Source organism: Lactuca virosa, chromosome 1 (genome assembly GCF_052849685.1).
Source record: "Lactuca virosa cultivar CGN04683 chromosome 1, Lactuca_virosa_CGN04683_v6, whole genome shotgun sequence".
In the NCBI taxonomy this organism is placed as follows: domain Eukaryota; kingdom Viridiplantae; phylum Streptophyta; class Magnoliopsida; order Asterales; family Asteraceae; genus Lactuca; species Lactuca virosa.
This window is the reverse complement of record NC_136426.1, coordinates 332,912,959-332,927,426: the sequence shown is the minus strand read 5'-3', so window position 1 is coordinate 332,927,426 and position 14,468 is coordinate 332,912,959.

Genomic DNA, 14,468 nt, shown 5'->3' with positions numbered 1-14,468 from the left:
CTGGCCAACTATGCTTAATTAAGGAAAGTTAATGTGAGGCTGGAAACGGTTATTGTAGAATTATGTTCAAAACAATTTTCAACTTAAAATTTTGAAAAACAAAATTTTTCGGTGTGTGTACGGGCATTGCATATTATAGGCATTCATCTAGATACACTTAGAAACTAAGTGCACTTTTATAAAAATGCCTTTATTTAGAAATATTCATGTCCCTTATCAAGTGCTAGGTTAACCACTTAGGTTATATCACTAGCCACTCTAGGAGCAATGCACATAGTACTACGAATGGGTATTCCTCAGTAGCTATTGACTTTAGATGTAAGGTTAGTAGCTAGATATACACTAGTAATAATCATAAGTCGAAACCTATACCAATTATTCCTTAATACCTCTTCATCGTCTTCGTACTAGAGTTACAACAATGAAAAAGTGTTTCGATATCGACACGAATGATAATTGGAGCATCGCGTAAGGAGGTAGATGAGTCGCCACTAAGTAATCACTTGTATACCATTGGTGGGCATTCCGGATTCGACTCACGAGGAGACACGAAAGTTTAACCCATACGTGAGACCTTATTACTACGCTACGATTTAGCTCTACATTGTTTCCACCTTGAGCCTAAAACTTAACATAGGATGTCCCTTTGACCTCTATAAAAGGTCGTAAACTGTATTGAGACCATAAAACGTTTTTCAAACAATTTTTCTTGTCCTTTATATTGGGGGAAAAGACACCGGCACTCGCCTTAGACTCGCCTTAGTATTTAAGTACGATCAGCTACACTAACATACTTATTCCTTACTTCTTAATCTTTCATCGAAAAATTATTTCGCTTCATCGGTTTTATTTATCATCAATAAAATATTTTATAACCACTACAATCAACTTAGTAGACATTTCTTAACAATGTAAGCAATATTCTCGCTAAAAAAAAAAAATCTTTTGACAACTTGCTTTAACTTAACACTTTTCTTCAAAACTCAATTTAACCATTATTGGTTTTAACCTTGCAATTTCAATTTTATTTCAAATCCATTTCAAATCCATTTCAATGGATAGATGTGTTTTTAAGGGCATATAAACCATTTTAAACCTTGATTACCATTTTGGCACGTTTTCGAAAAACTTAGAAACATTTTCTTTTATAAAAGTGTTTAAATTCTATGCTATAAAACATAGACATAGGACATTGAAGTTCATATTACGTGTAAAAGCTTCATCGGATCTTTCAAACCACTTTTGTTTTGACTCTTTTGACCACTTTCTCATTTAGGCATTGTACCTTACTTAAATGTGTTTTCTTGAATCCCAACATGATATTTTCACAACTTTCTACTTCACACATGTTTCTAAGATATCTCTAATTCCTAAATTTCCAACACACATCATTTGTTTATTTTATTTCAAATTAGTTTTATAATCCGTGTTTATAAAACTTACAACATTGCAAAACTTAGTGTTCACTTTTAAACTTCCAGCGACGTACTTTTGACAATGCACAATTATTCATCTAAATATGTTAAGTCTTTACCTTATCCGTTTTAAGCATTGTTGGACTCCGGTCAAAAAGGTCAAAACTGTCAGATTTTCAATTACAAGTTTTAGTGTTTCTTCTTTTTCACAAATGGAGTTTAACTTAATAGATAAATCGTGAATTTTTAGCAAACCTTATATAACACTTTAAAACTTCTTCATTTCTATTTAATCATCAATATACAACAAATATTGAGGTTTGAAATATATCTCAACCTGGTTTTAAATCTACCTATAGGTATTGTTCTTATAATTTTAACAATATCAATCATTGCCGCCGCTATCTTCCTTTTTCTTTCCCCCGAACTTTATTTCTCGCTCTCCTTCCGATTTTAGATCTCGCACGCCATAATATTAACATAATACATTGTCTAACTTTATTTCTGTCTATTTTGCCCCTCCTGGTATCATGTTCGTACACATAAAGACTAGAAGTCTACCCTTCCGTTTTGAGCGATTAATATGTGTATAGTCATGAGGCATACTTTAATTTTAGTCAACTTTGATATATTCAATTACGCCTTTTATCATATACATCTTGTTTTTATTTTGAAATCTACTATAAACAAGCGATCCTTATTTACATTTGCTCTTTCGTTCTAAATTCAAAAACTTGATATAAAATGCAATTTTCATGGTATTTTTCCTTATAATTAATACACAAGATGAATATTCTTATGCTTATCAGTTTTTTTCTATATCCGAAAATATATGTGGAGGATATGTATTCTTATGCTTCTTCTTTTCTGTAAATACATCAAAAGTCTTGAATTTTACTATTACATATTCTCTAAATGATTGTTTTTGTAGAAACACTAAATTAAGAATCCACTATTTTCAATTATCGATATTTTTACACGTTTCTTAAAATAGCATTCTACTTTGTAATTTTCATTGAGTTCCTAAACTCTCAACTTTGTTTTTATAAATATTCTGACTCATAAGCTTGAATTTGTCCTGACTTAGAGAATTAGACAATTTTTCAAAAGAGTAATCAAAATATTTTCGTATAAATTCCCTTATTGATGACTTAAACCTGTAACCTTAATTAATCTTTATATTATTTTACTACGTCGTTTGATCGCCACACATGTATTTTCGTTATCTTGGAATTATTACATATTTTGATAATAGTGAGATTAATTATCATTTCTAAACACACATTTTAATAACAGTGATATTTTTTTTATTCACTTCTAAACACTTAAAATGTTATCTACACAATGTAATTTAAAATATCATAAACTTTCATCGCTTCCATTTGCAACAATGACTCTCTAAATATATTTATTCTTCGAATAAGGTTTTATTATTATAAGAGTAACTGTAGTAGTAATTATAGCCTCGGAGATCCTCAATAATTTCGTAATTTATTTTGTAGACGACACTTAAATAGCCTTCACATTTGAGATGTACCAAAACTTCGTTGCCTACCCTTAGTACGTATATTTAGGAACTTACCCTCGATCGCTTCTCTTTTATTTGTGCTACCCCTTCTTATTTTGGAATATATCTTTTCCAGATTTAGTAGCCAACCCGGAAGTGAACAAATTGTTCATAATCTCTTCTTTATTAGGCGGCGAATTTACACTTAGTGCTAATTTAGAATGCAACTTAAGGATCAATGCGGATTTAACGCTCAGTGTAGTTCGTGCTTCTGCATAACTTGTACCGCTCTCTTAATTCAGATAATATATAACTAGATGATCTTTTTTCGACTACGTCGCCGTGGTTGGATCATGATTCCATGAATCAAATTTTCCATAATCTAGAAGAAAGAACTCGAATTAAGGAAACATTAATTTGACTATAGCTAATGAATTGGGTTCTCCTTTGAGGAAATAAACCCAAAATAATCAAAGAACACTTCAAGTCACCACCTCTCCAACTATACAATAGTATTCGGCTGAGTTCTAATAGAATACGTCACGAATTGAATTTCGGGACAAAATTATTTCAACCGAGGGAGACTGTGACAACCGTCAAAATTCGATTCAGTTCTAGATTTGACTAGACTTAGTTGCATATATAGGCACTACACATACTAGACTTAGTAACTAGAAGCTAAGTTATAACCTACTAGAAACTTGGAAACAATTAGAATCAATGGATAGTGTACTTAGATTTCACATTGATATGTGAATTCTACATCTACTGAGCTGTAGTGACTATCCATATTTGGGTCACTCTTTGACTCGAACAACATTTCATGAATCATATACACACATCATGCACTTGACCTAGAAGTAGAAGTTAGTTCAAAGTCTCATAGAAACTTAAGTCAAAGTTGAAGAGTAGGACTAGTATACTTGATTCCTCAATTTCGCTTGAATCTCGGAATCACTACATAGAATGCCAATAAACCGATAAAAATAAATTACAAACATTATTTATAACTATAAAAGAGTTATAATACCATAAGACAATTTGAAATCTCAAAGATTCATTGAAATCTCAAAGATTCAATTTATTTTTATATTCAAAGTTTATGAAACTCCAAAACCCTAAAAGTCATAAAAACTCAAATTTATGAAGTTTTATATTAAAATCTTATAAATTTTTTTTATAAACACTATAATATCAAATTAATATATTTAAAATGTTGAAATGTAATCAAGGAAATTAATTTAATTCATTAATATTGACATTACATTTATAAGTTAAACATCCAAGAGTTATGAACAAATTTTATATAAAATGCATATTTTATATAAATTGAAAGAAAATTTATAAAAATTTAGGAATTAATATAAAATAAATAAGCAAAACAAGATAAAATCTCATCTCTCCACTCAAAGGTCGGCCTCATCCCTCCCAAGACCACTCTTCCCCAAAACTCAATCAATTTACTCACTTATTCACTCTACCACTCTGTCTTCTCTCTCACTCTATCCCTCATTCTCTCTCACACTCTTCATCACCACCACTCCATTTCTCTCTTCATTTCTCTATACCCACGAAATTTTCCAGAGAATAAGTCCAAGAACACACCTCAAACTCAAAATCTTCATCATCTAGTGGTGTTCATTAAGGTAGAACAAGATTTCCTTTCATTTTCCTCCATGTTTTCAAGGTTTTTCTTGCATTTCCTTCTTCTTCTACACCTTTCTCTTAGAAAATATGTGTGCATGTTCATTCACTTCAGTTTTGATGATGATGGTGGTAGGATTTCAACCAAAAACAACATGCATGTTGTAAATGGTGAAATCCAAGGACCTAAACCTAAGTCAAGATCATGAAAATGCACTTTTCTACAAGTTTTGGTGGAAAATCACCACATGCACTCTAAGTTTTCTTTCAAAAATGATTTTTGAACATTTCAAACTCATGAATGGTCTTCAAACAAACATGCATGTGATGATCTTCAAGCTTAGATGCTAGACCATCAAAGTATGTTGTTAAAAGCTTTCAAATATGTTCATGAAGGATTTATTTCCAAATAAATATCTAAAACTCCTTTCTGACCAAATCCGATTTTTCCCGGATTCCCATCAACAAAATGAGATGTTCAACAAATTTTCAGAAAATAATTCATTTTTCTCGAATTATTATAATTATTGAAATAAAATAGGGCAATAAATCATATAAAATACTTTCTGAGGTCTATAAATCCTAGGTAAATTTGTGGATGACCCCTATGTTAAATAATGATCCCTCATTAAGTTTCATCGATTTTTGCAACTGTTTAATATGGTTTTGAATTTTCTTTTTGTTTGGCTCCAATAAATCATAAAAGCACTTTAGAAAATCTTAAAATGATATATAACAATTTTCACAGTCACTACCAGAGTTATAAGACTCAGAAAAATATTTTCAGAATTTTTTCATAATGCATTCCTATTTTTCCCCGATTTTTGTATTTATAATGGCCTAAAAATAGAACAAAATAGTTCTGCTCACCTAAAATTCATGAAAATTTACCAGAACACTTTGTGGTACATTAGGAGGCTACATAAAAATTGTGATGATTTTTATCTTATGTATACTATTTTTCTCCTATTTTCTAAAATTAAATACACTTAAATACACAAAATCGGATTTCAGTAGATAAAAACCACATTTGGTATTTTTCCCAGATTATTTACTCTGTAAATGAAGTGTACAAAAATTTTGGTAATTTACTTTAACTGTTTAATAATTATTCTTCAATTAATGATTATTTAAGAGGATAAAACAAAGAAAAATAGAAAGACTAATTGAAAAATATCTTTTATATTTTTCACAGCTTCTACATGTATAATAAAAGTGTTACAAAACTTTTTGGGTAATTTTGGAAGCTGTTTCCTATTTATTTCAATTTTTATTAGAATAAATACTCAAAAATCATAAAATTTGGTTAAACAGTTTAGAAACCCCTTTTTATATTTTTCCCAGCTTAAGTATGTGTAATGACATTGTTATAAAAAGTTTGGGGAATTTTCATAACTGATTTCTATTTTTCATGAATTTGTATCTATTTAGAGAATTAAATATATGAAAAATGGTTATACATATTCATAATCCATGAAAATTTATCTAGAAGTCTTTTAGTACATTTAGAACCAAAATCTGAAGTTTGGTAATTTTTATTAACTGTTTAGTATTTTTCATGATTTTATGGTTATTCAAGACACTAAAATCGTGAAAAATAGTCAGACAAATCAAAAATTCAAGAAAATTTATCTTGAGGTCTTTGACTTCAATTAAAACTTAAATGCAAAGTTTGGGAAAGTTTAGAACTAAATTGATTTAGTTTTGAATATTTAATCATTGGAACACCTCTAAAATGTTAAATATTAACATTTCAATAATGGAAATTTTCCACTTAAATTGTTATATAACAATTGACTCTTTGAAACTTAATTTCCACAGAAAAATGTTTGTAACTTATCAATATTAAATTTTGACACATTATTGGCATAATTCTATTGTAGTAGTAAGTATACTAGTGTTAGATTTCGATTAGAGAATCACTAGCGAATACCATTATTGTAGGAATCGGTAGCGGTACACGTGGAACGTAGTTCAAGGCACCATTTGCATCATCTAAATGCATTTTGAGTATTCACCACTCTCCCCTATTTTCGGTTTTTAAATGTTTTGGGGTGGAAAAGCATGTCCTAAACTATTTATGCTCATTGTATTTATTTGACTCGTATAAACTTGGTTGCTATATTTTGCATATTGTAAGTATTCACGCACTCCCCTATTTTCAGTTTTTATGTTTTGGGGTGGAAAAGCATGTCCCGAAAAACTATTATTTGAATGTTTTATTTAAATTGATTTGCATCAAACATGATTGCTATTTTATTGCTATATCGCTCTATGTATGTCTATGCAACACGGAACATGAGAACTTATCGTATTAAGGCCTTTCCCTTATCTCTAACCATTAACTCTTTGAGCCAATGGTCATTATGGATAGCGCTATTAGGAATTGAAAACTCCTCACTCGCCCTATTGCTGGAGTGCATGATACCATATTCATCTATGGAACGATAAACATAGATCTTGATAGGGCTTCAGTCATAGGTTTGGTTGAGACTCACTGTTTGCTCATACACATACAAACTCGTTTCTCGTTATAGCAATAAACTTGTTATTAATTATAGCAATGAACTTTGTTTCTCATTACAACAACGAACTTTTATTACTGAAAAAATTATATACATGTTTTAGCAATGGAATTGTTTGCTCCTTGTAGCAACGAAATTGATTGCTCATTTTAGCAATGAAACTTGTTTACTCGTTTGAGTAACGAACTTTATCTTCCATGAGAATATGAATGTTGCATCTTATTTGGGCAACATACTTTATCTCTCATGATGACAAAGAACTTTGTTTTTACAAACCGATTTACTCATTTTAACAATATACTTTTATTATTGGAAACTTTTATCAAAACTTTGATTTCAATTCATGGAACCAATATTATTTTGTTTATCTGTGAATAATCACCAACTATTTTTATAGTTGACGCTCGTTTTACATGCTTTTTCAGGAATCATCGAGTAAGTGGCACTTAGGGACACTTCACTTTTAGGAGCATTCGCATGTGTTGTATTTCAATTTACATTGTAATTTCTTTTAAAAGTTGTTCAAACCCATTGTAAATTTGTAATGATTTTTAATACTATGGTTGGTGTTGTCTTTTAACTTTTGCTATGAAACCCTATGTACTGCCACGCCCTGTGTTTCCGCTTTAGCGGGGTGTGACATAGGTGGCGTCAATTGTGAAACTATTCCACATTCCTTGAGGTAGTCATGGAATTCAAGACTTAGGTACTCTCCACCTCGATCAGATCGAAGCATCTTGATTTTCCTGCCCAATTGATTCTCCACTTCTTGTTTAAACTCTTTGAACTTTTCAAAGGTTTCTGACTTGTGCTTGATCAAGTAGATATACCCATATCTGCTATAATCATCTATGAAAGTCACATAGAAGCGATTTGCTTCCCTTGTGGTGGATCTAAAGGGTCCACATACATATGTATGTATGAGATCCAATAAACCCTCACCCCTCGCACAAGTGCCAGTGAAGGGTGACTTGGTCATCTTTCCAAGTAAACAAGATTCACATACGTCATCATCCCTAAGGTCGAATGACTCCAAGACTCCATCCTTTTGGAGTTGGGCTATGCGTTTCTTGTTAACATGGTCAAGGTGACAATGCCACAAGCATGCTTTGTCCATACTATTGGAAGAATCCACACATAATACATCATTTCCTAAGTTGTCTACAACCATCACAATTTCATATATTCCATTACAAGGCAATGCTTCAAAATATAAAACATTATTAAAATAAGCATAAATAGAACCCTTTTCATTATCAAATGAATATCTAAAGCCTTGTTTATATAAACCATGAAATGAAATGATGTTTCTAGCCATATCTGGCGAATAGTAACAATTATTCAAATTTAAATCTAAACCATTACTAAGCACTAAGGAATAAACTCCAATCTTGGTCACAGGCGACAATCTTCTGTTTCCCATGATTAGATTCATCCTTCCACGCTCCACATCCCTATTTCTTCTTAGTCCCTGCAAATCAGAACATATGTGAAAACCACATCCTGTATCAAGAACCCAAGAAGTAGCATGTAACAAACTATTAGATTTAATTGTGTAAATACCTGCGAAAGATGGCTTGATCTTTCCATCCTTGATGGCCTGCAGATATTCTGGGCAGCTTCTCTTCCAATGCCCTATCTTGTGGCTGTGGTGGCACTCTGCCTCCTTGGGGTTTGAGTTGGGTTTAGCAGAACCAACTTTGGTTCCACTAGAAGAGGTGCCATCTTGAGACTTTCCCTTGTGGTGGCTCCTTGAGGAGGCCTTCCTCTTCTTACCCTTCCCTTACCCTATTGCCAAGACAGGGGCAGCAGCTGGAGTGGGAGGTGATGCAATAGATTTATCCTTGAGGTTGCTCTCAGCAGTCCTCAACAAGCCCTGTAGCTTGCTCAAAGATACTTCTTCCTTATTCATGTGATAGGTCATGCGGAACTGGCTATAGCAGGAAGGCAATGAGTGAAGGATAATGTCAATTGCTAGCTCTTCATCGAAGTTCACATTCAACTTCAGCAGGCGATCAACATATCTCTGCATCTTTTGCAGATGGGCAGTAAGAGACTCTCTATTTCCTATTTTGGTAGTGATCATCGAATTGATGATCTCATACCTTTCTTGCCTGGCGCTCTGGTGGTAGCGTTCCAGCAGATCCTGATGCATCTCGTAGGGGTACTTGTCCTCATAGGACTTTTGAAGTTCAGCAATCATAGTCACGAGCATGATGCAATGGACTTTCGTGGCATCACGCTCATGGGCCTCGTAGGTCGCGATCTCATCGGCAGTAGCAGTTTCAATGTCAATCGCCTTAAGCTTCTCGTCGAGGACATACTCTTTGTCCTCGTAGCGAGTGACCATGCGAATGTTGTGGATCCAATTACTGAAATTGGTCCCATCGAAGATCACTTTCCCACACAAGTTCATGAGTGAGAATGAACCAGAGGAGTTTGACCCAGAAGCGTTGTTGTTTGCGTTCAACATCTGGAAAAAGAACAAAGTTGATTAGAAACGAAATTTCCCAAATTAATCACCCAAATGAAAAAGTAGGGCTAGGAACCAACAACATTATTCACTAATTAGAAGAGGGATGCCGTAATCTAATAAGTAAATAAGTTGAAGGCAAGTGAATGTCGATTCACTAATTCTTCACCATGAAAAACGAAAAGGAAATTAGGTTTTAAATGTATTGAAAACTCCTAGATCTTTTGAGATACATTGAACTTTTCAATGGCATGTTTAAATCTCGAGATGCCCCTCTCGTTTATGACTGGGATGTCGAGGATCACAAAGTGGGTGAATAACCATGCAAATATACATGGTGCCCTCATTGTTACAGTTACCTATTCAATGTGCTGGTTAACCACACACGATTCATTGAACTATAACAAACAATGAGTAACCCTTTGCCACCTTTGCTTAGAACCCAATTAATGTGCCGGTTAACCACACGCGCTCCATTAACGTCTCAGCAAGCGTACAAAGTGTAATTTCAGGGAATTCCATCAATTCACTTTTTGCCTAAAGTAACTAAGATTGGAAATTTTGTAAAACCATTTAGTTACTTAATATAGATTCATTATACTTTTAATAAGGAAAGGTTTGCCCGATCCTACCCGTTCGCCTAACGACCCTCCACCAATCAAGGAAGCGGTTGGTGAGAATGGACACCCATTAAACGGCCATTTTATAGGCCATAACATTATACCCCCCTTATAGATTGGCTTCGTGATTGAGGCCTACTAACGGTAAGACTAGCATTTAAGTTATACATATATATATTAATCTTATAATATTATAAGTATAGGGTTGAATTTTAAAACTTGTAAAATTCTAGGGTTTGAAATTTAAATTATTCAAATTAAACTTTTAATCACAAAACTTAAATTTCAAAACTTGAGGGCAAGTTTTGAACTTTTTCAAAACGTAAAGGATCAAATAGCAAATAATATAAATCAACTAATTAATTTAATGATTATCTAAATTTGACCTAGTCAATATTACTTGCAAGACAATTTACCAATTTAATTCAAATAATCAATTATTATCATATAAGGAAATTATTATCCAATCAAATGGTAATTATCTTTTGTTTGGTCAAGGATATACTCAAATATATGATAAAATTCAGATTTTAATGACCCATAACAATTAAGGCAAGTATCCTCAAGCAAAACAGCAAGAAATCCCGAAATCTACTCTAACTGACGCTTGAACTCGCCGAGTTCCATTATGAACTCGCCGAGTTGGAGCTACTCGCCGAGTCCACAATGGGACTCGCCGAGTTCATCAGTCAGGGGCACAAAAAACGATTTTTCCATGCAAAAAGCAATCAACCAAATCATCAATTCAATAGAAATCAATTAAGGCTCTGATACCACTGATGGGTTTGAGCCATAAGAACTTTCCTATGTGCACATGCAAACCCTAACGCTTGGATCTAGGTTTCTCTAATTGAACATGAAATGTTTCCAAGGCTTACAATACTAGATCTAGAGATAACTATTGAATCATAACAAACGAAATCAGATCTAGAAGAATACCTTAAGTTGCTTGCTTGAATCTTCTTGTTCTTGGAGCTTAGAGTCACAATTGTCACTCCTCTAATGGCTTACAAACACCAACTAGCAAGAGGATGATTTAGAGAGAGGAGAGATGAGAAAATCGGCTCTAGGGTTTCTTTCTTACAAGAGTGGCCGATTTCCCTCACCCATAGGGTCTATTTATACTATGAGCTACTAGGGTTACATCCTTAACCCTAATTGAATAACTTAGGCCCTAAGCAAACCAAGGATCCTTATAGATATAAGGCTTGGACGAATTTAAGATATCCTAACCCTAAAATTCGGCCACCGTAATATCCATAAGGATTCATAGCCTAAAAACACAACTATCACACATTTGACAGTTTAAGCCCCTTTATTCAATTAACCTCTTTTAGTCACCAAATTAATTCCTAATTAATTTATGACTAATATTAATTAAATAATATTATTATTCCTTTAATATATTATTCTTATAACATATTAATATAATAATATCTTTTCTCTCTATATAAATCAACCTGTCAAGTTGCTATGGTGAAGGCAACCCAAAAGGACCATGCACAACCGGGTCAAGTACTTACCAAATATAGTTACGGGCTTAGACACTAATCCAACACTTTTTATCTAGTATGTATGTATGTTATCTTAGTTTCTCATAACAGTATGTATTGACTCATGTATGAACTGACTCTTTGTATGTTTCATTGTTCTTGTAATAGTATTAGTAACTTCCTAAACTATACCTATTATAGTTTACTAGTAATGTTGTTTGTATGAAGGAACATGATTGTATACCCTTGCTACCCAAAGGTATTGAACTAATGAAGGAACTTTTATATCTATATACATATACATAATATATAACTAAGATTCAAACGACCTTCGGACAAACAACCGATACCCTAAGTCCGCAACCAAACAAGGAACAGGAAGTAAGGTGAGCTATCAGTCCTAAGTCCTTTCAATCCTATTTATATAACTATATCTATATAGATACACATTTGACAAAAATATAAGTTTAAAAGAGTTTAATAAAAGTATTTAGCATGTAAAAGAGTTTGTAAAACGATTTGAAGTAGTTTGTTTGATAAGTAAGAAATCCACTTGTTTGGTAGTTATTAATCACATGTGATTGATATAATAACTATAATAATTCAACTTGTATTCCCCCATAGAAGCATTTAAAATAATTTCAAAGGTTGATTAAGGGGTATGAACTCACCTGTAGTGAGTGGTTTGGATGAACGGATGGTATAGGATGCTAAGTTGTGAAGTGAAGACTTGAACACACACACTGATCCTATTTATCATTTAAAGACACATATATGTATCTAATTAGTGATTATAACACTAATTAAGCAAGTAAAGACACCCTAAAACATGGAAAACACTTTGGTTCAAGTGTTAGAAGGCCATAGGGTTGCATCTAAGGGTTATAGGACTTTTCTTTTGAGTTTACGGTCCAAGAGTAAACTCTCCATGAGTTTACGGCCTAGGGTTTGCGGCCCTAATGGGTTTACGGCCGTAAACCCATGGTAACTTCTACCATTTTGACATTCAAGGTCCTTAGTTCAAGTTGGAAGGGTTCTAGACCAAGTTTTAAGCCTTAGGAAGGAATGGTGGCTCATAGGCACCACTAACTAGTGTTTACGGCCCAAGGTGTTTGCCTTGGCCATAAACACCACTTGTTATTGGTTCTTTTGATGTTTAAGGTCCTATACTCTTCATGGAAGTGATCTAGACTTGATTCCAAGGCTTTGGAAGGGACTAGGGCTCATATTGCCCCCTTTATTAGGGTTTACGGCCCAAGGAGATTGCCTTGGCCGTAAACACCTTATGATCTTGTGTTCTTGATGTTTTCTAGGTGTAATCAAAGTGATTCAAGCACACAACAAGCTAGGGTAAAAGTACTTCCAATATAGAAGCTTGTAAGGGTGTTTAAAGTCCAAGAACACTAGTATGTGTTCTTGGTGAAATGAAGAACACTTGAAGATCTATCAAAATGAAGAGATTTCATGGATGAAATCATGTACAATCACTAGATGTTGTAATATATCAACTAATCAAGGAAGGAAACACTTACAAAGTTGAAGATCAAGAAGAAAAATCGGATGATACTTGAGAGAGAATGACTTCTAGGCTTGAAAATGGTAAAAATGACTAAAATGGCTAAGTGTCATATTTATACCTTAGAGTTTACGGCCATAAACTCCATGTTATGGCCGTAAACTCCAAACTCTTGGAGCTTTGAGACTTAAATGTTGCACAAATAACTCTAGAGTATACCTCCTATAATTACCTCTTGAAGGTACTAGGCTTAGAACACTCAAACAGACTCAAAACAGTGCTAAAAGTTAGCAGAAATAAGTCTGACTTAGATTGAACTGAATGGTTGTATAAGATAGAAATTTCGAGTTGTCACGGGACAAAATTCTCTTAACGGGGGGATAATGTGTAACGACATGATTTTTCAAAACAAAATTTTCAATTTTAAACTCATAAAACACATGTCTCATCATTAATTCTCAAAAACAACCGACAAGTTTTCAATACAATTATTCAAATCCAGGATCCACTATCATAGTTTTGTTGGATTAATGTCTAAGTCCATAACTATATTTGGTATGTACTTGACCCGACCCGACATGGTCCATTTGGGTTGCACTTCACCGGCACAATTTATATGGATAGTCTTTTGAGAATAGTATATTTATGATTTATATTAATATATTATAAGTTCTAATATATTAATATGGAATCATATTATTTAATTAGTATTGATCAAGAATTAATTTAGAATTAATTAAGTGATCAAAAAGAACTAATTAAATATGGACTCTTATATATATGGAATGGGCCAAGTTCATTTAGGTTGGGCTAAGCTTTCATGGATGGTCCATGGAGCTTTTAACCCATGGATCCTATTTAAATGAAAGGTCATGGGTATTAGGGTTTACATGGATGTAACCCTAATCCTCCATAATATATAAAGGGGTCCTTGGCTCACAAAATTGGTACAAGTGAGTGAAAATAAGAGTGGGCCGATTTTAGTGTGCATACATATTCTCTCAAGTTCTTCCAAGGTGTTTTGGTGATTTGTGATTCCATTTGAGGCTTCCACACTATTGGGGCTAAGCTCTTAAAGCTTGAAGACATCAAGCTACATCAAAAGGTATGTCATCTAACTAGAACTTTGTAGTATAGGTGCTTCATAATATGCTAGTTAGGATGAAACCTTGGAATAGTTAATATTTGCATGTATAATAGAGAAAACATAGATCCAAGGTTTATAGGGTTGCATGTACACCATAAGAGTGTTAGAATGCTCAAAAATCAACAGTG